Source organism: Actinia tenebrosa, unplaced genomic scaffold, assembly GCF_029948245.1.
Source record: "Actinia tenebrosa isolate PJP-AT-01 unplaced genomic scaffold, QUT_ActTen_1.0 PGA_scaffold12__29_contigs__length_12842862, whole genome shotgun sequence".
NCBI classification, from domain to species: Eukaryota; Metazoa; Cnidaria; class Anthozoa; order Actiniaria; family Actiniidae; genus Actinia; species Actinia tenebrosa.
Window position 1 is genome coordinate 10,614,852 of NW_028292572.1, and position 24,525 is coordinate 10,639,376.

The following is a 24,525-nucleotide window of genomic DNA, read 5'->3' on the forward strand; positions in this document are numbered from 1 at the left end:
AAATATCAGGGGGAAAGCCTTCAGAGAACCAATAGTATTCAATTCAACATTTCAATAGTTCCTTTGAGGTTTTGAAAGTTTCTTACCGTCTATAAATGAAGATTTTTCGTCTCTAAATAAATACTCTTCATCACACGATTACAAAGATGTATGACGACCGAACGGGCTGATGGGACATACATATTGCTCCAGGCTTGGTACTTCATGTATGGAGACACAAGAGGTCCAGTGTCTTTCCATATAGTCTATGCTGATGTAAAACACGTATTGCAGTCAAAACCGGTCTTTGCCCATGGTCAACATGGAGAATAAATTTACCTACCGATCATTGGTCGTTTCTCACCATGACACAGGGAAACCAACAGACTAGTTTTCTAAAAACAAAAACAAAACGGCGCAGGGCCTTAGAGGAAGGTGGTACTGCAGGCTATTGACTGGCTTCGATGATTTGGATTGAAAATAATTTCCAAAGCAAGATGGTACGTTAATGTAGGCTCAGATTTCAGCTGTTGGGATTTCGCGTACCTGCGATACTCTCCCCTGTTACTGGGGAGAGTATCGCAAGCGCACGAAACAATGGGGGAGAGTATCGCGGGCGCAAGAAATCCCAACGGCTGAAGTCTGAGCCTAGATGGTATGCACTATAACTATATCTTGAGATCCGTATGAGTTAATTACCCAGAACAGAGGAAATAAACCATATATGCTTATTTCCAGCGTTCGAGGTAATTTAGAATTTTATTCATCAATTGAGAAGGTTTTCTATTAATGATGAACTGAATTGCTCATTATAAGTGCAAAGTCAATATATAGTTATTAACAGGGTTAATAAATATATATTGCCCTTGCATTTATAATGAGGATTATAACAAAAATAAAGCCTTCGTTGTGAATTACAAAGAAAACCTTGTCAATTGATAAATAAATTGGGATATCCTGTTCAAAATACAAAATACAAATAAGAATGGCAATAATTAAAGGCATAAATATGACAATCTATTTACTCCTTCTGTCATTGTTGCTGTTATTTAAAATTATCATCAGTATTATTATTACTAGTATATTTCTATTCTTGCAACTATGACACTAGTTATAAGAAAATAATTATGAATAATAAATATGAAAGCTTTGGTCCAATAGTAGCAATCATACAGGGCACATGTATGCATGCACGGATGATGATGATGATGATGATGATGATAATGATGACAATAATAATTTGTATACAGCTTTGTAAAACCAGTCATGCAGATATTTGCTGAGACTATTCATGCCTGCAATATTCTGTATTCATGGAGCAAAAATGTCTGAAGTTGAAATAATCATATAATACTACTACTACTACTACTACTAATAATAATGATGAGATGAGCTGCCCATGGGTGGAGAATAGAGAAAAGAAAGATGAGGAGAAGACGGTGAAGTAGTCGGTCTGCTGCGTTGGGAATAGCATGTTGTATCCAGATGTTTAATAAACTGCATAATAATAATCATAACAACAACAGCAACAACAACAACAAAAAAAACAAAAAAAAAAAAAAACTATTATTAAGCACTTGGCAGAGAAACTATTCTAAAAGAACAGCGAACCCTTAAGTACTTTGTCATCACATACCTTAGAACACTTCTGTCTTTCAAAATTGTATGAGCAGTTCACACAAGTGTTAGGTGATCTAGAGCACCTTTCCATAAGATTGGCCTAGACAGAATAGACGACTGTTGCGTTAATGTTATGTAGCGGCCATACACTAGTTTTTTAGCTTGCTAGTTTTTTCCTGGGGACATTATATATAGAGACTTATTAGAACAATTAGAACAAAATTAGAACAACAGAAGCTCTTATTCTGCGACCTATGTACATATCTATTATGCGCCATCTTAAATCTTCACTGTAAACCATGTTAGTTCAAAGATTGCAACAAATAGTAAACTGATTTTGATAATCATACTTTTTATTCACTCAGTAAACAAACATAGGAGGCTGACAACTTTCTAATTTTCACCTCACTGAACAAAGCAAATCCATGTCTATTGTGTTTCTTTGTGTTCATTTAAGCACTGCCTGTCAAAAACGTTTGATGGAAATACAAAAGGTATATATATGAGTATATATATTGAAAACGCAGAATTTTTCTGAACGGGTGTATACATATACATATATATATATAAGAAATCTGTGAATCAATTTTCCGTAAAATAGTGCTCAATACATCGATAGAAGTAGAGCAGAATATTTGTTTGAGAAGAAAAAGTCAAGACAACATTTTTCCCGACAAGCCTGTTTCATGAATTGCTTCACTCTTCAGGGGATTTAATGATAAGAATATTTGTTACTATCATTTATATAGAAAAAGTATACATAATTAATTAGTGGATGTAGTTTAGCTGTTGCGTAGTAATGCTTTGTTTCTGTGGCGGCATGAAGATACAAGTTCGTTTCGCTTATTTAATGATGAGAGTTCCGGTCGATAGATTATCTTCAAGCTCCGCCTACAACAGCTCCAGCAAAAGATGTAACCTTTGTCTTAAAGAAAAGTTTCTAATAATCTATCGACCGGAACTCTCATCATTAAATAAGCGAAACGAACTTGTATCTTCATGCCGCCACAGAAACAAAGCATTACTACGCAACAGCTAAACTACATCCACTAATTAATTATGTATACTTTTTCTATATAAATGATAGTAACAAATATTCTTATCATTAAATCCCCTGAAGAGTGAAGCAATTCATGAAACAGGCTTGTCGGGAAAAATGTTGTCTTGACTTTTTCTTCTCAAACAAATACATATATATATATATATATATAGTATTACTAAGGTTTAAATATTATTCTAAATATTATTGTAATAAAAATTTTTCCTTGAACCTCGAAATGGCTAATAAAGTTTCAAACATCATTATTATTATTACTATTATTATTATTATTATTATTATTATTATAGGTATAAGCATGCATATATGTGCCCTGTAGGGTTGCTACAATTTACATTCCGCACTTCAGATCATATATGATTATAATAATAATTATTAGTATTATTATATACATGACTTGAGGTGCAGAATGTCCTCACAAAAACAAGAAACAGTCACCCGTATAATGAGTGCATGCTCAGAACTAGCACAGTCTCTATAAGTCATGACATGACAAAATGCTGAGACCTTACTACTAACCACCAATCTCGTACCCAGAGCCTGCATTTCTTCTGGCCTGAGGCGAGGAACGAGGGCTCTGGCATAATCCATTTTTTGAGACCAGGATTTCTTGGACTTCCGGTATAAGAGCACTTACGTTAAAAGACTTGCCAAAAAAAAAAATTTTCCCGATTTCTAATTATTATTTTGAACGTAAGTAAATACAGAAATCTGTTTGAAAGCAGGTTTGAAAGCATGATTTTCATTGATTATGTTTCACTTCCGGAAAACTGCACATGCGCCAAAAATGGATAATGACAGAGCCCTCGTTCTTTGCCGCAGACCGAAAGAAACGCAGGCTCTGGGTAAGAGATTGACTAACCATTTAGTCTATTCTCAGTATATGGTTTTAAAGAACACAGTGATCAAGACAGGCCGTGGTATCAACATAGATCACCCATTCTAATCATAGAGAATATGCAACCAAAGATCATATGGGACATTCCATTCCATCTAAAAAAGCACCAGAGAATGGTACAACCAAAATTGACATGGTTGTCAAAGATAAATGTAGAAGAAGTGCCTTCTGATTGAAGGAACAGTGTGTGGAGTTGGCAAGCTATCAGAGAGACGACAATACAAGCAAGACAAATACAGAGAACTTAGGGCAGGCATCAAACATCAATTCCCTGATTATAGAAATTGTCAAGTAAATGTGGTGTTTGACCTCCTCCCTGGGTATGTATCATCAAAGCCTGAAAACTGATCTAAATGAATATGTAACTGATAAGAACACACAAGTAACACAGTACCTGATAATGAAAAGTCAAAAATGGATTTTGGTCACTAAATGTTGAAATAGTGAAGAACTTTTATACCTATAAAGAAAGAAAGAGGAATAACAATACTGAAATTCATACTTGTAATTATAGAATATAGATCAGAATAGCCCATATCTCGCTATGCTGCTTACAATGTAAATTCAAACTCAATAAAGTGTCAATAATAATAATAACAACATTATTAGTCAGGGTTAACACCTTACCATGACTAATAATGTTTAGGTGGTTTTCGGGATTAAAAATGATTTACATACATTATTATACAATATTAAAAATGTTGTAAATATAAAAGGAGAAGGATAAAACTGGTTGAAAAAGAAACTATACAAAATAAAAGAAAAGACATATATATAACAACGATAATCTTATATAAACATGTGACTTGCAATTCAATATTTTTGACAACTCCAATTATTTATATCTTATAAGTTATATATATATATATAAGTTATACATTTATATAATTATATTTTTATTTCTAGTTATACAATTTATATCTATTATTCTATTATAAGCTTTAACACAGCTCTTGGGAAGAGCATTTTTGTATGATGAGACATCCATGTTTGAATAAAAAATAATATCTATATATATAAAATTATGTGATATAGGTAAAACTATTTGTCTAGAGAAAAAGGTTGATCATATTTCTGAAAAAATGATAGTTTATAAAATATTCATGAAACCTTTCTATCCAATAAAGCTCCCTTCATTAGTATTCAGGTGTGTGATCTATTAATGTGATAACGATATTGAGAATGAAGAATTTACTGTTACACTTTTGATCTGTTTACATTTAACTGGCCAACAATGTTGCATCGTTCTATAATAGATGAAACCTGGATTTTACATTGAGGAAGGTTACATTTGTGATAAAAAGTATAGAATTATATACAAATAATGCGAAGAGATAACTAGCTAAAAACTAGTTTGAGCTGGGTCATTGTTTCTAATGAAACAGTAATTTTAAAAAGGTAAACTATACACCGTGAAATAATGAAAAAACTTACTGAGGGACAGGTCAAAAATTAGAGGGGGGAAGGGTGGTGCTAATGGGGGGAGGGTCATTATTTGTCATGCAGGCTAAAAGGGAGGGCCTGAAAGAATTGTGCAAGTCTTAAGGGGAGGGCCAAACTTTTTTGTGCATAAAAATTAGGTGAAAAGAAATGTAAAAAATGAATTATGCTGTCACTGGATCAAGCTGATATTATCAAGTCTCCCAAAGGAAAGTTAAATCAAAAAGTTTTGTATTTTTGTTTTGTTTATTATATTTTTGAAGCCAACAGTTTTTAGAGCTCCTAAGTAAGCAAACAATTAATAAATAAATAAACAATTAATCTAAACGTAATGAATCATGTAATTGTTGTTTTCGTTTTTTTGTTTTCAAATGAAATAACTGACTGTACGTATTAAGCTATGAAGTATGTGTATCACTTCCATCATATGTATACCAAGGGTGGAATTGAAAAAAGCCTTTGATTCAGGTGAATGCTCTCTAGAAGATCCCACCTCAATATTGAAATTTAGTAGAAAGTTTGTAGTCTCTGAAGGGTGCGTTAAGAGCTATCTAGAACACTTAAAATTGCTTGAACTGTGGAAAGAAAAAAGAAAGGAAGACAAAACTGAAAAGAAATCTGCATAGGCAAAAAAAGTACGAAGACTACTGGATTGCAATGCTTGATGATGGCTCTTTGAGAAAACAAACTGTAGCTGTCCAAGATAATAAGTAGTTAGAGTTTCATAAACTGAAGTGCCGTGGTAAAAGGAAGGTTATAAATTAAATACAGTTCAGAGGCATATAACACACGATCTCCATGCAGTGGAACAAAATAGATGGGACAACTACAGAGAGGCTGGCAGTGACACTGACACTGATGCGAGTGCAGAATTTGCATTATATTCAGATGATGATTGTGAGGAATAACAAATAATTATTGGCTGAACTTTGCTCACATACTGATGAAGAAGAAAGTTGTGGTGAGGATAGAGATGACACAGAAGAGTTTGATACTAGAATGACGACTACTGTGGCAACAAGATCGGGAAGATGTGCGACTCGTCTACTAATAGTTATTAAAAACAAGGTCAGCCTAAATTATAAGTTATGGGGGAGAGGAGGGCCAGAAAAAAATTTGCAATTTTTTTATATATAAGGAAAGGAGGGGCCACTAAAAGATATACAGGCCAAAATTATAATGCACCAGCCCTACCCCTTTAATTTTTGACCTGTCCCTGACGTTGTGGATGCTAGTCCTTCATCAGAGTAAAAGTTAAAAGTAAGAGTCTTTTACTAGCTTCCGAAACGTCAGTAAGTTTTATCATCTTTTCACAGTGTATAATTTACCTTTTTATCATTACTGTATGAATAATGAGATTTAATATAAAGAAAGAAATAAAAAATATTGGTATTTTTCATTTTGGTTTATCACAATTTCTCTTTAGAAATGTAGGAGAAGCTAGCATTGTGATATGTTACTGCGATTCTCAGTCACACGCAACCAACTAGACATTCATCACAAACAAAAAATTGAGTTTTGGTGGACGTCAATCAAAAGAGTTTTTATTGTTTCTAATTGGTTTCTACACCAGGACTGATGTAAATACTCACGTGAATACGTGCAAATGTGCAAAAACTGTTGCCCTTAACTCATGCTTCTTGTCGCTGTGCATTTCTTGCTCTGGATATATTTTCTCAAAAATGTCACAGGATTCCGTCTCCGAATCTTGACGCTTGACTGCAAAGCTATCGGTATTGACTATGATTTGAGTTTCTTCAAGATAGGATAAGTCAATACCGATAACTTTGCAGATAAGCTTCTGAAATTCAGAGTCGGAATCTTAGACATGTTTAAGAAACCCTTTTGATTGGCGTCCACCAAAACTCCATTTTTCTTTTGTGATTTAGGTCTCAGTTGGTCGCGTGTGACTTGGAATCACACTAAGTGATGGGATATACTAGTGATTGATTTCGACATGGCAGCTCTATGAACATGAAGTGGAATATAAGAAAGTGTAGAGGTGTTGTAAAAAATATTGCTTCTATTGATGGGATATAATATGGCATGGCGTTGCATATGAAGTAAAGTGTAACTAGCTAGCATGATTAAAGAAAAGCATAAGTTTTAGTGTTGTGGAAAATGAAAATGACCATAATAGGAAAATAAATACTGAATGGGTGTTGATGTGAGAATGAAATTCGAAGCAGCAGTAATAATAAACGAAGCATCCCGTCCTAAATGAAGTGGTATACGTATATATTAGTAAGCGGTTATTTAGGCGCTGAGCTGAGTGTGGTTGAGGGGTAGTAATAGAGAAAGGTGGCTTACCTTGGTTTGAGAGCAGGCTTGGAATTGTTGAATAATATGCAGTTTGGGTTGAACTATAAGTGGAAGTAAAAGGTGGAGTAATATTAACGAGGAGTGCAGTAGTAATACAGCAGCAGGCATGGAGAGATTTGCAGACGCATATCATAATGAGAGGGTTGGAATCGAGCTCGTTCGGTCGGTCGGTCGCTCGTCGCAAGAAGATTGGAAGAGAAAGATCGGCCGCGAGGTACCTGAAGGCATCATGAAGCCTAATGAGGGTTTAAATCGGTATCTACACGAAGAACTGTGTGGATTCGTACTCGTTGGTAACACGGGAAGGGTGTTGTGTGTTTGGGCATCTACAATGGGGGTTTTGTATTACCTGCTGGAGTGCCGAGCCTCGATGCGGGATCTGTGTTTGGGCACCTTCATGAGGAGTTCGTTGGGCCATAGAAGAGGTGGCCGTAAGGCGAGGAGCAAAGTGGAAGGTGGCCAAAGACTTGTGGTCCGTATTGTTTTTGTTAGCAGGAGCCTATGTGTTTGTTGAGTAGTGGGTTTCCTGTGGTGCGCCATTTTGTATGTTGTTGGGTTCCCGGATGCAGTATGGCAGACGCGTTGGCGGCAGCGTGGTGACGTCTTAAGTCACGTAGAGAGGGGTTGTTAGGAAGCCAATTGAGTGTTGTCGGTGCGTGAAATCAGTGTCTAGACAGATTTAAAGAGGCGAATTTTTAATGGTTTTTTTTTGGTTAGGAAAGGTATTTTGTTTATTTGTTGGTGAAAACGATAATTTTTCTGGAATTGCCTGTGATCAGACAAATTGTCTTGACTTTTTGGGTGCAATTTTTTGTACTTTCTGTTGAACTTTGAAGGCGCCTTTTTTTTTTGTGTTTTTGTTTTTTTGCTTAAACAGCTTTAGAAAGGCCTAAGACAGAAGATTTTAAAATATTTGAAAAATGCTATAACATGTGAGAAAGAAAAGTTTACTAGGTAATAGTATAATGATAAATGGAAATGTTTAGCAATGTTTGGAAAGACGAATGTGTATTGCTTGGAGGCATAAGTAAATAGATCCCAAACATGGGTTATCTAGCATAGAAAATGTAAATGGACTCTAAAATAAATGATAAAATAACTTGACTAGAGTGATTTTCAATAGTCAACTTAATACATGGTAGTAGAATTCTTGATTAAAATAGTTATGGAGGAGTGAAGTAAGACCCCTCCCAAAAATAAATAAATATACATGAATAAATTCATGAATTTCTAAATGAATGAATGAATGAATGAATGAATGAATGAAAGAATGAATGAATGAATGAAAATATAAATCATAATTGAAATTAAAATCAGCTATTACATAAAGAACAGTCACAACAGTGGTCTAATTTCCTTATACCCAAAAGTGAAAATTCATCAGTGCTATTAGCATTACCATTGACAATCTATAACGCGTTTGGACAATCATCAGCATCAATGTAGCAATCTTAAACGTGGTTCGACAAACATTTGCATGATATAAAATAAACATAGAGAAAAATAGCAATCATTACCGTTTTTCTTTAATAACATAATGTTAGTAAGCAAAATCTCTCTTGCGTTACAATTAGTGCTCTAAATTCTATTTCTTGGTAGCATATCGTACAAAAAGTGACTGCTATCGCTAAATGTAGGTCTCTATAAGCCTTTTCACAGTTTAAGAATCGATTCCACTGCGCATGCGATTTTATCCCGAATTTCTACCTTCTTTTGTCTAAACCTTCTTTTGTTCTTAATTAAACAAAAGAAGGTGAGAAATTCGGGATAAAATCGCATGCGCAGTGGAATCGGTTCTTAAACTATGAAAAGGCTTATTGCGTTCAACGGCTTCTTTATATCCTTCAGAAGTTAAGGTTATCGTTTTTACACAGTACATGTAAATCAGCTTTTGTTCTATCTTAATTTTTTTGTGAATTGTTAAAACGCTAATGATTTTTTTTCTTTAAATGTTTATTTGAATAATGCAAATGTTTGTCGAACCACGTTAAATAATGCTACATTGATGCTCATGATTGTCCAAACGCGTTATAGATTGTCAATGGCTATGCTAATAGCACTAATGAACTTTCACTTTTGGGTAAATGATTGTCAATTAACGCAACCGTTTGTCAATTCGTGTTATTGAAGTTTAATTACGCGCACAAGAAAATACATTCCGCGCACATGAATGTACAAACGCGCTATTGATAGTCTATTGATGTCCATGAATGTACACGCATATTCAAATATCTTTATTGAAAGTTGATCCGCGCTAATGATGTTACTTGTGGTGTTGATGAAAGTACATTACACGTTATTGATACAACTATTGGCACAAATGAATGTACATTTTCTGTTAATGAACAGCAAAAGGTGCACATGGTCTTCGTAAAAGGCGCAGATTCAAATTTTTAACTCAGTTGCACTGCGAAGACTTCGAATTAATGAGGTAAGACTTTCTTATTTTACGCGTAGAAAATACTTATTTTCGTTAGCATTACTTAATAGAAAAACTCTTAAAAAAGACTGAAATTAAAACGTATAGAGAGGTAGTGGGGTATTTGTGTGTTTTTTTTATTCAGATTCTTTGATTTTGGAGTAAATTTTAGAACTTTAAAAAAGAAACAGCAGAAAATGAAGGCTTTTAAAATTCTTTGTTAAAACGTTTCTTTTCAACTAGATAAAAATCTAGTTTAAAGTGCTACATTTTACTAGGCTTTGTGCCTCAAAATGTGTCTCGTGTGCGAGGTAAGCCGATTCAGTCTCCTACTATACCGAATCATAGTTAATAGACGTCAAACCGAACGCAAACATGGTTTTATGTTTACGCGTAGAAAATATATTTTTGTAAGCATTACTGTAGAAACTCCTAAAAAAGATTGAAATTATAAAGTATAGAGAGATGGATACTTAAACTCAAAACTAATGTGACATACACAGCAGAATTACTCGCTTCAGTAATCTAAATCTGAGTTGCCAGAGACATACAAAGGAAACAGAAGGTGGACGTGCATTTGCTGTAAGATCGATTAAAGAATGGAATGTTTACCAAAAGACATGAAACTTTCCAGAGAGTAATAAGACTTTTAAAAACAAACTTTGTAATGATATTTTAACTAAAAAAAAGTGATCAAATTTTTGTGTAGTTCTAAATTCTTAATTAATCATTTATTTATTTATTTATCGGATTGATGGATGGATTGATTGATGAATTGATTGATTTAGTTCCATACATCTGTTTAGTTCCATAAACTTATTTAGTTTCATGCAATTATTTAGTTTCATACATTTATTTAGTGCCATACATTAAATATTCAGTAACACACATTAAATATTCATCGACACACATTAAATATTCAGTGCCACACATTAAATATTTAGTGCCACACATTAAATATTTAGGGGCACACTTTAAATATTCAGTGGCACACATTAAATATTCAGTGGCACACATTAAATATTCAGTGGGCATCACACATTAAATATTTAGTGCCACACATTAAGTATTTAGTGCCACAAATTAAATATTCAGTGGCACACATTAAATATTCAGTGGCACACATTAAATATTTAGTGCCACACATTAAATATTTAGTGCCACACATTTAATATTTAGTGCCACACATTAAATATTTAGTGCCACACATTAAATATTTAGTGCCACACATTAAATATTTAGTGCCACACATTAAATATTTAGTGCCACACATTAAATATTTAGTGCCACACATTAAATATTTAGTGCCAAACATTAAATATTTAGTGCCACACATTTAATATTCAGTGGACACCACACATTGAATATTTAGTGCCACACATTAAATAATATTATCCAACTCATTAATAATTCATGAGGAAAACACAACAGATATCACGGCACGACTGTGAAGAGTGTTGTAAATCTGATACAAAACTGTGTTCATTTGCATAAGCTTTAAGTTGGATTTTCTTTACCAAATTTACTTTAATTTTGAAAATTTTAGTGAAACACAAAGGAACTAACCTTTGATAAGTCATATACAGTATTTGTGTCCGTGTTGTATCAGATATACAATCACTCGGCTACGCCTCGTGGTTGTATATCTGATACAACACGGCCACTCATACTGTATATATTACATAATAATAATGATAATGATAATAATAATAATAATATCTTTATTCACCCTGATTCAAAAAACCAATCAGCTGGACACGATAGAACAGCTGGTATAAGAATCTAAATAAAATCTATGCTAAAATCAGTGATTAAGAACCTAAAAGTATAAATATAAGAAAAGAGAAAATTAAGTATAATGTATACATATATATACACAGAAACAAGAAAACCCCGCCTCCACAAAACATATACAGTCAATGCAAAAAATGTTGTCGTCAACCAACTCAAGCCTACGTGGACCGAAAGGAACTCCGGGTAACAATCATTGAAGCCGAGTTGACTCCATAATTTTATCTGACTAGTTATATATGCCTGGTTTACAGCATGAACTTTCATAGGCGAGCAGAAACAGTTGGAGACGTTTTTTAATGCCTTCGTATTTTCGGATTCGTGAACTGAATCATAACTACTTGGTTTTTCTTTCCCTAAACCCAAAGACATGCATTTGATGGATTGTTTCTTGCCATTATTATCTTTATTACTAGCGAGAACAATTAATTCAGAACGAATATTTAACCGCTTCAGTGATTTTTCCTCATATTCCTTTCAGTCAAGTCGCGTAGGCTTGAGCCAGTCGACAACAACGTTTTTTGAATTGACTGTACATCCATTTTATACACTTATTTCAATAAAGCTAGTCGCCTGAAAAGTGACAAAGCTGAGACCAATAACGATTATGGGTAGATACATTAATTTTAATGTTTCAACCGCTTTAATAACTGTTGATGGATTTTAGATCTTTTACCACTTACAGTCTCACCTCTTCTGAGCATCCTCAAGCTGCAAATCAAAAGCTTTACTTGTTTGATATTAAAATACTAAATATTAAGATATTTAATTTTCCCATGATGCTCAGTGATATCAGCTTTCTAGGTTTTTTGGTGACTAACTTTATTGAAATAAGTGTATACGAGGGCTCGAAAAAGAAAAAGAAAACAAAACAGAAACATTAGGCTACAAAAGACATATCCAAAACCTGTGATTTTCATGCCTCAGTGTAGATTATTGGTTAAATAATGAAATAATGAAATAAGTATATGAAGAAGAAAAAAATCTATCGTACAGTACACTTATTCTATTTTTTTTATCAAAATCTAAAAAATATTTAAAAAGCTTGTTTTTAAAAATGGAAAAAGAGCTAAGTTCACTCTAATCCTTAGGCAAATCACTCCAATCCTTAGCAGCAGCAAACTTAAATGATAGCTGCCCCATTTTGGAAGATGTTTTTGGTATGTTTAGTAATGTCATATCTCTCAGCGATCTTTTATGCAAGTCCGATCTTTTCACTAGGTAATTGTTAAGATGATCTGGGCAGTTTATATTATTAATGATTTCGTAAACTAATTGAAGTCTTAAAAAATGCCACCTACTAGATAAAGTTAAAAGAACTAACTTAGTACGCATATCCTGAGTGCAAGTTTTGCGATCACTTGATAAAATGATACGCATTGCCTGATTCTTAAGGCGATCTAAGCGCTGTGCATTCCGCTTCCCAGTCTCCCCAAACTATGCTCCCATAATCTAATATTGGTAGAACAGTCTTTTTGTATATTCTTAAAAGTACATTTCTATTTAAATAAGGTGAAATCCTATTTAGCATCTTAAGTTTTGGATAAATTTTAGAAGATATGTAAGAAACATGCTTGCTCCAATAAAGACGATTATCGATATTCACTCCAAAGTACTTAAAATGTTCAGACTGTTTTAACAGTTTGTCATCCAATACAACCTGAAGTTGTCGTGCATTCTTCACAGCATTCTTCGCTCCAATTAACATTACTTCAGATTTCTTCGTATTGCTTATTAATCCATTATCAGTAAGCCAATTGCTTATGAGTCCTAAGTCTTGATTAACATGTCCCCTTTAATAGTTAGTGCCACACATTTAATATTTAGTGCCACACATTTAATATTTTGTGCCACACATTTGATATTTAGTGCCACACATTTAATATTTTGTGCCACACATTTGATATTTAGTGCCACACATTTAATATTTTGTGCCACACATTTAATATTTTGTGCCACACATTTGATATTTAGTGCCACACATTTAATATTTTGTGCCACACATTTAATATTTAGTGCCACACATTTAATATTTTGTGCCACACATTTGATATTTAGTGCCACACATTTAATATTTTGTGCCACACATTTGATATTTAGTGCCACACATTTAATTTTTTAATATTTAGTGACATACATTTATTTAGTTCTTTACATTTATTTAGTTCTACATTTATTTAGTTACAAACATTTATTTAGTTCTATACATTTATATAGTTTCAATCATTGATTGATTGCCTGATTGATGGACTGATTGATTGATTGATTGACTGATGCCACCTCTAACTTTATACTTTCAGTATTGATTCATTGGTATATTGCGAATATATGAAAACTTTTTACCATTCAAATATTCAAGAATATCCAAGGAAGCAAGTAGACCCCTGAAGTTACAGTATCTTTTCCTTAACAAAAATTTAACATATTAATTATTTTATTCTCTATCCTTTCACATCCCCATAATACTTTGTCTCTTTGGGGGTAACCAGAGGGTAAATACCCACTTATTTTGCTGAAGGCTGATCAGACAATGTTGACAATACCTTTTTTGGTTTCCAAAGATAAAATGAAGAAGTGAAAAACAGAAAAAGATAGAAGCTTGAAGACGTTTAAGGTGAAATTTAACATTTTTTTGTAAGTCAATACATTTTTTGTAAGACCAAAACTCTTGAAGATCTGTACACGCAAAAATAACTTGATAAGCTGATAAACAGCATTTTACAGATAAAAGTTGGTATAGTATAAATTCAATTGCCCTATTTCACTATGACGTGACATCAAAACAATCTAATGTTTAAATGCAAAGGAGGGGGTCTGAAATCAATGCAAATTCATTGAAAATTGTTCTAAAACCCGTATCAATCCACGAAGTCAAGTAGAATAAGGCCAGCAAACTCTCAGAATATTTCTTGGTGCATATTAACACATATTAAATCTGAAAACCAGGCCATTTTAGATGAAATTGTTTTGCTAGGAGCAAATTTTGGGTCAGGGTTAGGGCAATTCAATTTGGCAATTCTATCCCCCACATAAACAAGCAGTGACGTCATAGTGATTCAGAAATAGGGCAATTTATAGAAATTTATCTTTTTCAGGCTAATGACAAAAAACCTCCAAGGAATCGGAAAACTAAAAATGAGTTTGGTTCTGGAGATGGTTCGAAATGGATGCAAGTTGCTTTTGGTGGTCACCTCTATCACTGTTATTTGTTTGTATGAGTTTATAATTGTTTCTTTGTTTCTTTAATGTTTAATTTGTTTGTCTAATATATGCATATATTTCAGTTTGTTTGTTTATTTAGCTTTTTTCTTGCTTGCCTGTTTGCCTGCTTGCCTGCTTGCCTGCTTGCATGGTTTAGACTATTATCTTCTAACATTTTTTTCATATCCTGTTGCTTTGTTTTTGAAAGTTTTCCGTTTGTAGTTAAAAATTAAAAGCGATCAAAATGAATAATATAAGTTAAAATATATTCATAATAAAATAACTATAAAAATATATGCTTGAACAAAAAATAAATAAATGAATAAAAATATAAAAATATAAGTATGAACAAATATTCGTGAAAACTACATAAAAAAGGCTTGCCTAAATAAGTATGCCTTCAACTTCTTTTTAAATTCCTTCAAAGATGTCCATAATAAAGGTATAGGTATATATAGGTTATATAGCAGCTGCATTGGATTTAAATCGGTATTGTGAGAAGTATTAAGGATAAGTAGAATCTATTTGATGCATTTAGTGTCTTTACTGACTATCTTTTAGTGTGCGTGTTTTCAGATTAAATCACTGGCAATGACATATATCAACAGAAAGTCAGGTAATCTTATTTGATTTTTTTACCCTATTTGAATAAATAATCTTGTTATCTAATTATATTTATAAAACATATTCTACCTATAAGTTTAATAATTATCTATTTTATTATTTTAGAAATTCGAGAAAAAGCAATGATATGTCAAGAAACTACCACCAAGTGATTGTGGATTTAAAGGCTACTCTGAAGATGTAAGTAGACAATAATGCGGTTTCTTTTTTTTACAATGCTGTTGTTATTGCTGCTGCTTCTGATATTGCTGTTAGCTTATTATAACTTCATATTCATCTTACAGGGAACCCCTGGCGGGCAGTACCACAAACAAGCTTGATTTGGACCTCATCCTTCCCCACCACTCCACAAGTAAGTCTAGTCTACATGGGTGTTGTTGGTTCGACCTTTCTATGAAACATTACCACACAAGAATGCACCTCCGAATGGTTCAAGAACAATAATGCGCAATGGTTGGTTAATGGAGTCAGGTTTTGGTCAGATCGTAAGTTATATATCTCGATTATTAATTTCTTCATCGCTGGGGTAATTTAACAATAATTAGATACCAAATCTTAGCAATATATTAAAAAAAAAAAGCTATTACATAGTCATAATAGATAGTTAAATAGTTATCATAATTATAGTAATTTCAGTAAGTTTAGATGTGAAGATGTGCCGATGAAAGACGTCGTAAAAAAAGGGCAATGACACCCAATAGGTCACTTCGAAGCAAGCACAAGAGTTTGTTTCGAGGGATTTATTGCGGCTTCAAACCCGGTATTTTCGATTGGAACCAAAAAATTTGTAGAAGCAGTTGCGCCGACATTGCCGTTGGCCAAACTGTGACTTAGAGAGAGGCGTAGCTTTGCAGCGAATGCCTTGCCAAAGAATGCTTCGTAGGTTGCCCGTCCTTGGGTTAATATAAGCCAATTGGATTTCGGGCATGCCGGCCATACCTTCTGGGAGATAACGATAATAAGGATGCGTATTATTTGGTTGGTTAATTGAGTCAGGTTTTGGTCAGATCGTAATTTATATATTTAGACCATTAATTTCTTCATTGTCGGAGTTCATTATTTACAATTACTAGATACCACATATTAGTAATGTGAAAAAAAGAAATAATCATAACATATATTTATGAAAGGGCTGAAATAGAACAAAGCGAAATCAGCCACGAATCCAAAGTAGCCTTGTTGGGAAAGGCAAGCGTAGTAAATATTAGCTACAAAGACGTTTGTCAAAAAAGGGCAAGGGCAAACAGACTTTCTGTCGTGGAGAGGCGTAAATTCGCAACAAATGCCTCGCCTAAGAACGCCGCGCCGGTTGCCTCTTGGATTTCGGGCATGCCAGCCATGCGTTCGGGGAGATTTGAGACAATAAGGCTGCGGCTACGAAGTATGAAACGACTGAAATGAATGAAAGTTAAATGCATGAGTAAACAGAATTTCATGAGTTTATGAAAGGGCTGAAAGGGAACAAAGCGAAATCAGCCATGAATCCAAAGTAGCCTTGTTGGGAAAGGCAAACGTAGTAAATATTAGCTGAAAAGACGATTATAAAGCAAGGCAATGGCGCCCAATAGGTCACCTCGAAGCAAGCACAAGAGTTTGTTTCAAGGGATTTATTGCGGCTTCAAACCCGGTATTTTCGATTGGAACCAAAAAAATTGTAGAAGCAGTTGCGACGACTTTGCCGTTGGCCAAACTGTGACTTAGAGAGAGGCGTAGCTTTGCAGCGAATGCCTTGCCAAAGAATGCCGCGCAGGTTGCCCGTCCTTGGGTTAATATAAGCCAATTGGATTTCGGGCATGCCGGCCATACCTTCTGGGAGATAACGATAATAAGGATGCGTATTATTTGGTTGGTTAATTGAGTCAGGCTTTGGTCAGATCGTAATTTACATATTTAGAACATTAATTTCTTCATTGTCGGAGTTCATTATTTACAATTACTAGATACCACATATTAGTAATGTGAAAAAAAGAAATAATCATAACATATATTTATGAAAGGGCTGAAATAGAACAAAGCGAAATCAGCCACGAATCCAAAGTAGCCTTGTTGGGAAAGGCAAGCGTAGTAAATATTAGCTACAAAGACGTTTGTCAAAAAAGGGCAAGGGCAAACAGACTTTCTGTCGTGGAGAGGCGTAAATTCGCAACAAATGCCTCGCCTAAGAACGCCGCGCCGGTTGCCTCTTGGATTTCGGGCATGCCAGCCATGCGTTCGGGGAGATTTGAGACAATAAGGCTGCGGCTACGAAGTATGAAACGACTGAAATGAATGAAAGTTAAATGCATGAGTAAACAGAATTTCATGAGTTTATGAAAGGGCTGAAAGGGAACAAAGCGAAATCAGCCATGAATCCAAAGTAGCCTTGTTGGGAAAGGCAAACGTAGTAAATATTAGCTGAAAAGACGATTATAAAACAAGGCAATGGCGCCCAATAGGTCACCTCGAAGCAAGCACAAGAGTTTGTTTCAAGGGATTTATTGCGGCTTCAAACCCGGTATTTTTGATTGGAACCAAAAAAATTGTAGAAGCAGTTGCGCCGACATTGCCGTTGGCCAAACTGTGACTTAGAGAGAGGTGTAGCTTTGCAGCGAATGCCTTGCCAAAGAATGCCGTGCAGGTTGCCCGTCCTTGGGGATACTATAAGCCTCTTGGATTTCGGGCATGCCAGCCATGCGTTCGGGGAGATTTGAGACAATAAGGCTGCGGCTACGAAGTATGAAACGACTGAAATGAATGAAAGTTAAATGCATGAGTAAACAGAAATTCACGAGTTTATGAAAGGGCTGAAAGGGAACAAAGCGAAATCAGCCATGAATCCAAAGTAGTCTTGTTGGGAAAGGCAAACGTAGTAAATATTAGCTACAAAGACGTTTGTCAAAAAAGGGCAAGGGCAAACAGACTTTCTGTTGTGGAGAGGCATAAATTTGCAACAAATGCCTCGCCTAAGAACACCGCGCCCGTTGCCTGGCCTTGGGGATACTATAAGCCTCTTGGATTTCGGGCATGCCGGCCATGCGTTCGGGGAGATTTGAGACAATAAGGCTGCGGCTAGTAATCATGAAACGATTCAAATGAATGAAAGTTAAATGCATGAGTAAACAGAATTTTATGAGTTTATGAAAGGGCTGAAAGGGAACAAAGCGAAATCTGCCATGAATCCAAAGTAGCCTTGTTGGGAAAGGCAAACGTAGTAAATATTAGCTGAAAAGACGATTATAAAACAAGGCAATGGCGCCCAATAGGTCACCTCGAAGCAAGCACAAGAGTTTGTTTCAAGGGATTTATTGCGGCTTCAAACCCGGTATTTTTGATTGGAACCAAAAAAATTGTAGAAGCAGTTGCGCCGACATTGCCGTTGGCCAAACTGTGACTTAGAGAGAGGTGTAGCTTTGCAGCGAATGCCTTGCCAAAGAATGCCGTGCAGGTTGCCCGTCCTTGGGGATACTATAAGCCTCTTGGATTTCGGGCATGCCAGCCATGCGTTCGGGGAGATTTGAGACAATAAGGCTGCGGCTACGAAGTATGAAACGACTGAAATGAATGAAAGTTAAATGCATGAGTAAACAGAAATTCACGAGTTTATGAAAGGGCTGAAAGGGAACAAAGCGAAATCAGCCATGAATCCAAAGTAGTCTTGTTGGGAAAGGCAAACGTAGTAAATATTAGCTACAAAGACGTTTGTCAAAAAAGGGCAAGGGCAAACAGACTTTCTGTTGTGGAGAGGCGTAAATTTGCAACAAATGCCTCGCCTAAGAACACCGCGTCCGTTGCCTGGCCTTGGGGATACTATAAGCCTCTTGGATTTCGGGCATGCCGGCCATGCGTTCGGGGAGATTTGAGACAATAAGGCTGCGGCTAGTAATCATGAAACGACTGAAATGAATGAAAGTTAAATGCATGAGTAAACAGAATTTCATGAGTTTATGAAAGGGCTGAAAGGGAACAAAGCGAAATCAGCCATGAATCCAAAGTAGCCTTGTTGGGAAAGGCAAACGTAGTAAATATTAGCTGAAAAGACGATTATAAAGCAAGGCAATGGCGCCCAATAGGTCACTTCGAAGCAAGCACAAGAGTTTGTTTCAAGGGATTTATTGCGGCTTCAAACCCGGTATTTTTGATTGGAACCAAAACAAATTGTAGAAGCAGTTGCGCCGACATTGCCGTTGGCCAAACTGTGACTTAGAGAGAGGTGTAGCTTTGCAGCGAATGCCTTGCCAAAGAATGCCGCGCAGGTTGCCCGTCCTTGGGTTAATATAAGCCAATTGGATTTCGGGCATGCCGGCCATACCTTCTGGGAGATAACGATAATAAGGATGCGTATTATTTGGTTGGTTAATTGAGTCAGGCTTTGGTCAGATCGTAATTTATATATTTAGAACATTAATTTCTTCATTGTCGGAGTTCATTATTTACAATTACTAGATACCACATATTAGTAATGTAAAAAAAAAAAAAAAAAGAAATAATCATAACATATATTTATGAGATGGCTGAAATAGAACAAAGTGAAATCAGCCATGAATCCAAACTGTCCTTTCTTGGGAAGACCAAAGTTGTAAATACTAGCTACAAAGACGTTTGTCAAAAAAGGGCAAAGGCAAACAGACTTTCTGTCGTGGAGAGGCGTAAATTTGCAACAAATGCCTCGCCTAAGAACACCGCGCCGGTTGCTTGGCCTTGGGGATACTATAAGCCTCTTGGATTTCGGGCATGCCGGCCATGCGTTCGGGGAGATTTGAGACAATAAGGCTGAGGCTACGAAGTATGAAACGACTGAAATGAATGAAAGTTAAATGCATGAGTAAACAGAAATTCACGAGTTTATGAAAGGGCTGAAAGGGAACAAAGCGAAATCAGCCATGAATCCAAAGTAGCCTTGTTGGGAAAGGCAAACGTAGTAAATATTAGCTGAAAAGACGATTATAAAGCAAGGCAATGGCGCCCAATAGGTCACCTCGAAGCAAGCACAAGAGTTTGTTTCAAGGGATTTATTGCGGCTTCAAACCCGGTATTTTCGATTGGAACCAAAAAAATTGTAGAAGCAGTTGCGCCGACATTGCCGTTGGCCAAACTGTGACTTAGAGAGAGGTGTAGCTTTGCAGCGAATGCCTTGCCAAAGAATGCCGTGCAGGTTGCCCGTCCTTGGGGATACTATAAGCCTCTTGGATTTCGGGCATGCCTGCCATGCGTTCGGGGAGATTTGAGACAATAAGGCTGCGGCTAGTAATCATGAAACGACTGAAATGAATGAAAGTTAAATGCATGAGTAAACAGAAATTCACGAGTTCATGAAAGGGCTGAAAGGGAACAAAGCGAAATCAGCCATGAATCCAAAGTAGCCTTGTTGGAAAAGGCAAACGTAGTAAATATTAGCTGAAAAGACGATTGCAAAAAAAAAAGGCAATGGCGCCCAATAGGTCACTTCGAAGCGAGCACAATAGTTTGTTTCGAGGGATTTATTGCGGCTTCAAACCACGAGTTTCAACAGGAACCAAATAAAGTTAAGAAGCGGTTGCGCCGACATCGCCGTTGGCTAAACTGTGACTTTCTGTCGCGGAGAGGCCTAGCTTTGCAGCGAATGCCTCGACGAAGGACGCCGCCCCGGTTGCCGGGCCTTGGGGATAGTTTATGCCTTTCTTTCGGGCATGCTGTCGCTGCGTTCAGGGAGACGTCGTGAAAGACGTGGCAAAGAAGGTTAGCCACTACGGCAGTTAGGTAGGAAGGCAATTAGGCAGTGAAGGAAGGAAACATGTAGGGAATACTCAAGCATGGAATAACCAAGGTGGGAAGAAGCCATGGAAGAAAGAAACCAAGGAGAGAAGAAACCAAGGAATCAAGGAATCATGAAGGCGAGGAATCTACAAAGCAAGGAACCAAGGAACCAAATGACCAAGGAGGCATTCGAGAAGTAAGTCTATCATTTTTTCCTTCTACCTATTTTCGACCAGTATTTTCATCTTTCGTTAACCCTCGGAACATTATTCTTTTAAACCTTCATGACATATATTTTGTCATAAAAATATTCATCATTGTTCTACAACACATAGAGTCCAAATGGGCGTTTTTAGGGTCAAGCTTGTTTCACAACATTAACCATACAAGAACATGTTTTGGTCAGATCGTAAGTTATTCATTTTAATCGTTGATTTCTTCATCGTCGGAGTAATTTAAGTTTAAGTAATTAAGTTCGTTAAGGAATTTAAGTAAGTAAAGTTAATAAATACAACGCATTTTGCTATTTTTGAATTCGGTAAACCTTGTTTTATTATTCTAATTCTTATCTTTGTACTTCTTTGTACTTCTATGTACTTCTTTTTTGTTTCTTACCACATGTAACTAAAACTGTAACGTCCATATTCGATCCACAAGATACTTAGTGAACTGCGATTTTTTCCAATCCCCATAATGAAACCTCAGCACGACATTAACAAACTTTAACTGAGTAGCAAATATATTTTCTAGCGTATTCGATGGATACGGTGTCTATTGAAATGTTATTTATCTGCGCATTGTAAATGAGAAAGTGTAGTATCTTTCAAAAGCGTTTTCGATGGATGCGATTTATATTTAAACGTTATTTATTGCGAACGATATAAATGAAAAAGTGTACACTATTGCCAAGGCATATTCGAAAGATATATTACAAAAATATGTCGTACTGTTATTCAATAACTGTGCAATATATAATTGAAGACGTTTACTGTCTTATTTTAACATATTCGAAAGATACGATGTATAATAAACGGTTCTTTAAGATGAAATGGTATCATGAAATGTACAGCATATTCGACCGATTCGATGTACTTCTTTTTTTCCCCCCTTTTTTTTGTTGTTGTTGTTTCGCACGGCATGTAACTTAAGTTGTAAGGTCCATATTCGATTCATAAGATACTTAGCGAACTGCGATTTTTTCAATTTCCCAATTTTGAAACTTGCGCACGACATTAACAAACTATAACTGAGTTACAAATATATGTATGAGGATATTCGTAGGATACGACGATTTAGTTGCGCATTGTAAATAAGGAGGTGCAGTTTCTTTCAAAAATGTATTCGATGGATAAGATGTATATTTATCTGCTATTTATTGCGAATGATTTAAATGAAGAAGAGTACACTCCTGCCAAGGCATATTCGAAAGATATATTCGAAAAAGATAATAAACTGTTATTCAGTAATTGTGTATTATATAAATGAAGAGGCTTAACGTCTTCTTGAAGCATATTCCAAGGATACGATGTATATTAAACTGTTTTTTAGATGGACATGGTATTATGATTTGCTACAGCATATTCGACCCATTCGATGTACTACTTTTTGTTTTGTTTCGCACGACACGTAACTAAAACTGTAACGTCCATATGCGATCCACGAGATAATTGGTAAACTGCGATATTTTCCATTCCCCATTATGAAACCTGCGCACGACATTAACAAACTTTAACTTAGTTACAAATACATGTATTAGCATATTCGAAGAATACGATGAATATTGAAGTGTTATTTAGTTGCGCATTGTAAATAAGAAGGCGAAGCATCTTTCAACAATGTATTCGATAGATACGATGTATATTATGTTATTTAATTGTGCATGGAATATATGGAGATCTGTACATTTTCGCAATACATCTTCTGATGGTCACGATGTATGCTGTTTTGTACTGGCATATTCGAAAAAATAGATATTGAACTCTTATTTAGTTGTGCTGGATTCATATGAAGAAGTGTACTGTCTTGCGCATATTCGATGGCTACGAAGTATTCTGAGCCTTAATTTCTTGCGAATGATATAAATGAAGAAGGGGACCGTCTTGCAACTGCATATTGTTGAATGTTATTTAATTGCGCATTACAAATGAAGAAGTGTAGTATCTTTCAGCAGCTTGGTATTCGATGGATATATATCGTAATTTAATTTAATTGCGGATGATATAAACGCAGAGGTGCACTGTCTTCCAACAGCATATGCGATTGTTACGATGTATATTGAACTTCTATGAAATTGCGATTATATAAATGAAGGAGTGTACTTTTTTTGCAATAACATATAGTGATGGTCACGATGCATACTGCTTTGTACTGGTGTATTCCAAGGATACGATGGACATTGTATTTTTAGTTGCGCATTGCGAATGAAGAAATGTACTCTCTTGTGCTAGCACATTCGAAGGATGCGATGTATAACGAAATGTTATTTACTTGGGCATGGTATCAATGAATAACTGTATTATAATATGATTAAGGATTTTCACATTCTATAAGAGGGGTTTAAAAAAATAAATGCCTTTGGTATGTTTTGCCTTTGGCACTGTCTTGCGCATATTCGATGGCTACGATGTATACTGAGCCTTAATTTCTTGCGGATGATATGAATGAAGAAGGTGACCGTCTTGCAACTGCATATTATTTAATGTTATTTAATTGCGCATTATAAATGAAGAAGTGTAGTATCTTTCAAGAGCGTGGTATTCGATGGATACTATATATATCGTAATGTAATTTAATTGCGGGTGATATAAACGACGAGGTTGCACGGTCTTCTAACAGCATATGCGATTGTTACGATGTATATAGAACTTCTATTTATAGCGAATATATAAATGAAGGAGTGTACATTTTTTTGCAATAACATATAGTGATGGTCACGATGCATACTGCTTTGTACTGATGTATTCCAAGGATACGATGGAAATTGTATTTTTAGTTGCGCATTGCGAATGAAGAAATGTACTCTCTTGTGCTAGCACATTCGAAGGATGCGATGTATAACGAAGTGTTATTTACTTGGGCATGGTATCAATGAATAACTGTATTATAATATGATTAAGGATTTTCACATTTTATAAGAGGGGTATAAAAAAATAAATGCCTTTGGTATGTTTTGCCTTTGGCACTGTCTTGCGCATATTCGATGGCTACGATGTATACTGAGCCTTAATTTCCTGCGAATGATATAAATGAAGAAGGGGACCGTCTTGCAACTGCATATTATTTAATGTTATTTAATTGCGCATTATAAATGAAGAAGTGTAGTATCTTTCAAGAGCGTGGTATTCGATGGATACTATATATATCGTAATGTAATTTAATTGCGGATGATATAAACGACGAGGTTGCACGGTCTTCTAACAGCATATGCGATTGTTACGATGTATATAGAACTTCTATGAAATT

General features: G+C 35.3%; 1 long non-coding RNA gene across 21 annotated transcripts in view; it reads right to left on the reverse strand.

Moving 5' to 3' along the window:
• The window catches only part of LOC148912240 (uncharacterized), a 41,657-nt gene that overhangs the window by 14,747 nt on the left and 2,385 nt on the right, over positions 1–24,525 (reverse strand). For 6 of the 21 annotated variants that reach the window (XR_016119363.1, XR_016119360.1, XR_016119364.1 and 3 more), the window contains exons 2-7: positions 7,666–7,985; positions 7,305–7,357; positions 3,949–4,014; positions 1,616–1,775; positions 323–374; positions 87–250 (exon numbers count right to left, since the gene is read on the reverse strand). The exons of 2 other annotated variants lie outside the window; for them this stretch is intronic. This is a non-coding gene — a long non-coding RNA (uncharacterized LOC148912240). Of the gene's footprint in view, positions 1–86; positions 251–322; positions 375–1,615; positions 1,776–3,947; positions 4,015–4,683; positions 4,802–7,304; positions 7,358–7,534; positions 7,615–7,665; positions 7,986–24,525 lie in introns of those variants that run through there. 13 more of the 21 variants (XR_016119356.1, XR_016119358.1, XR_016119368.1 and 10 more) reach the window with 13 other exon arrangements.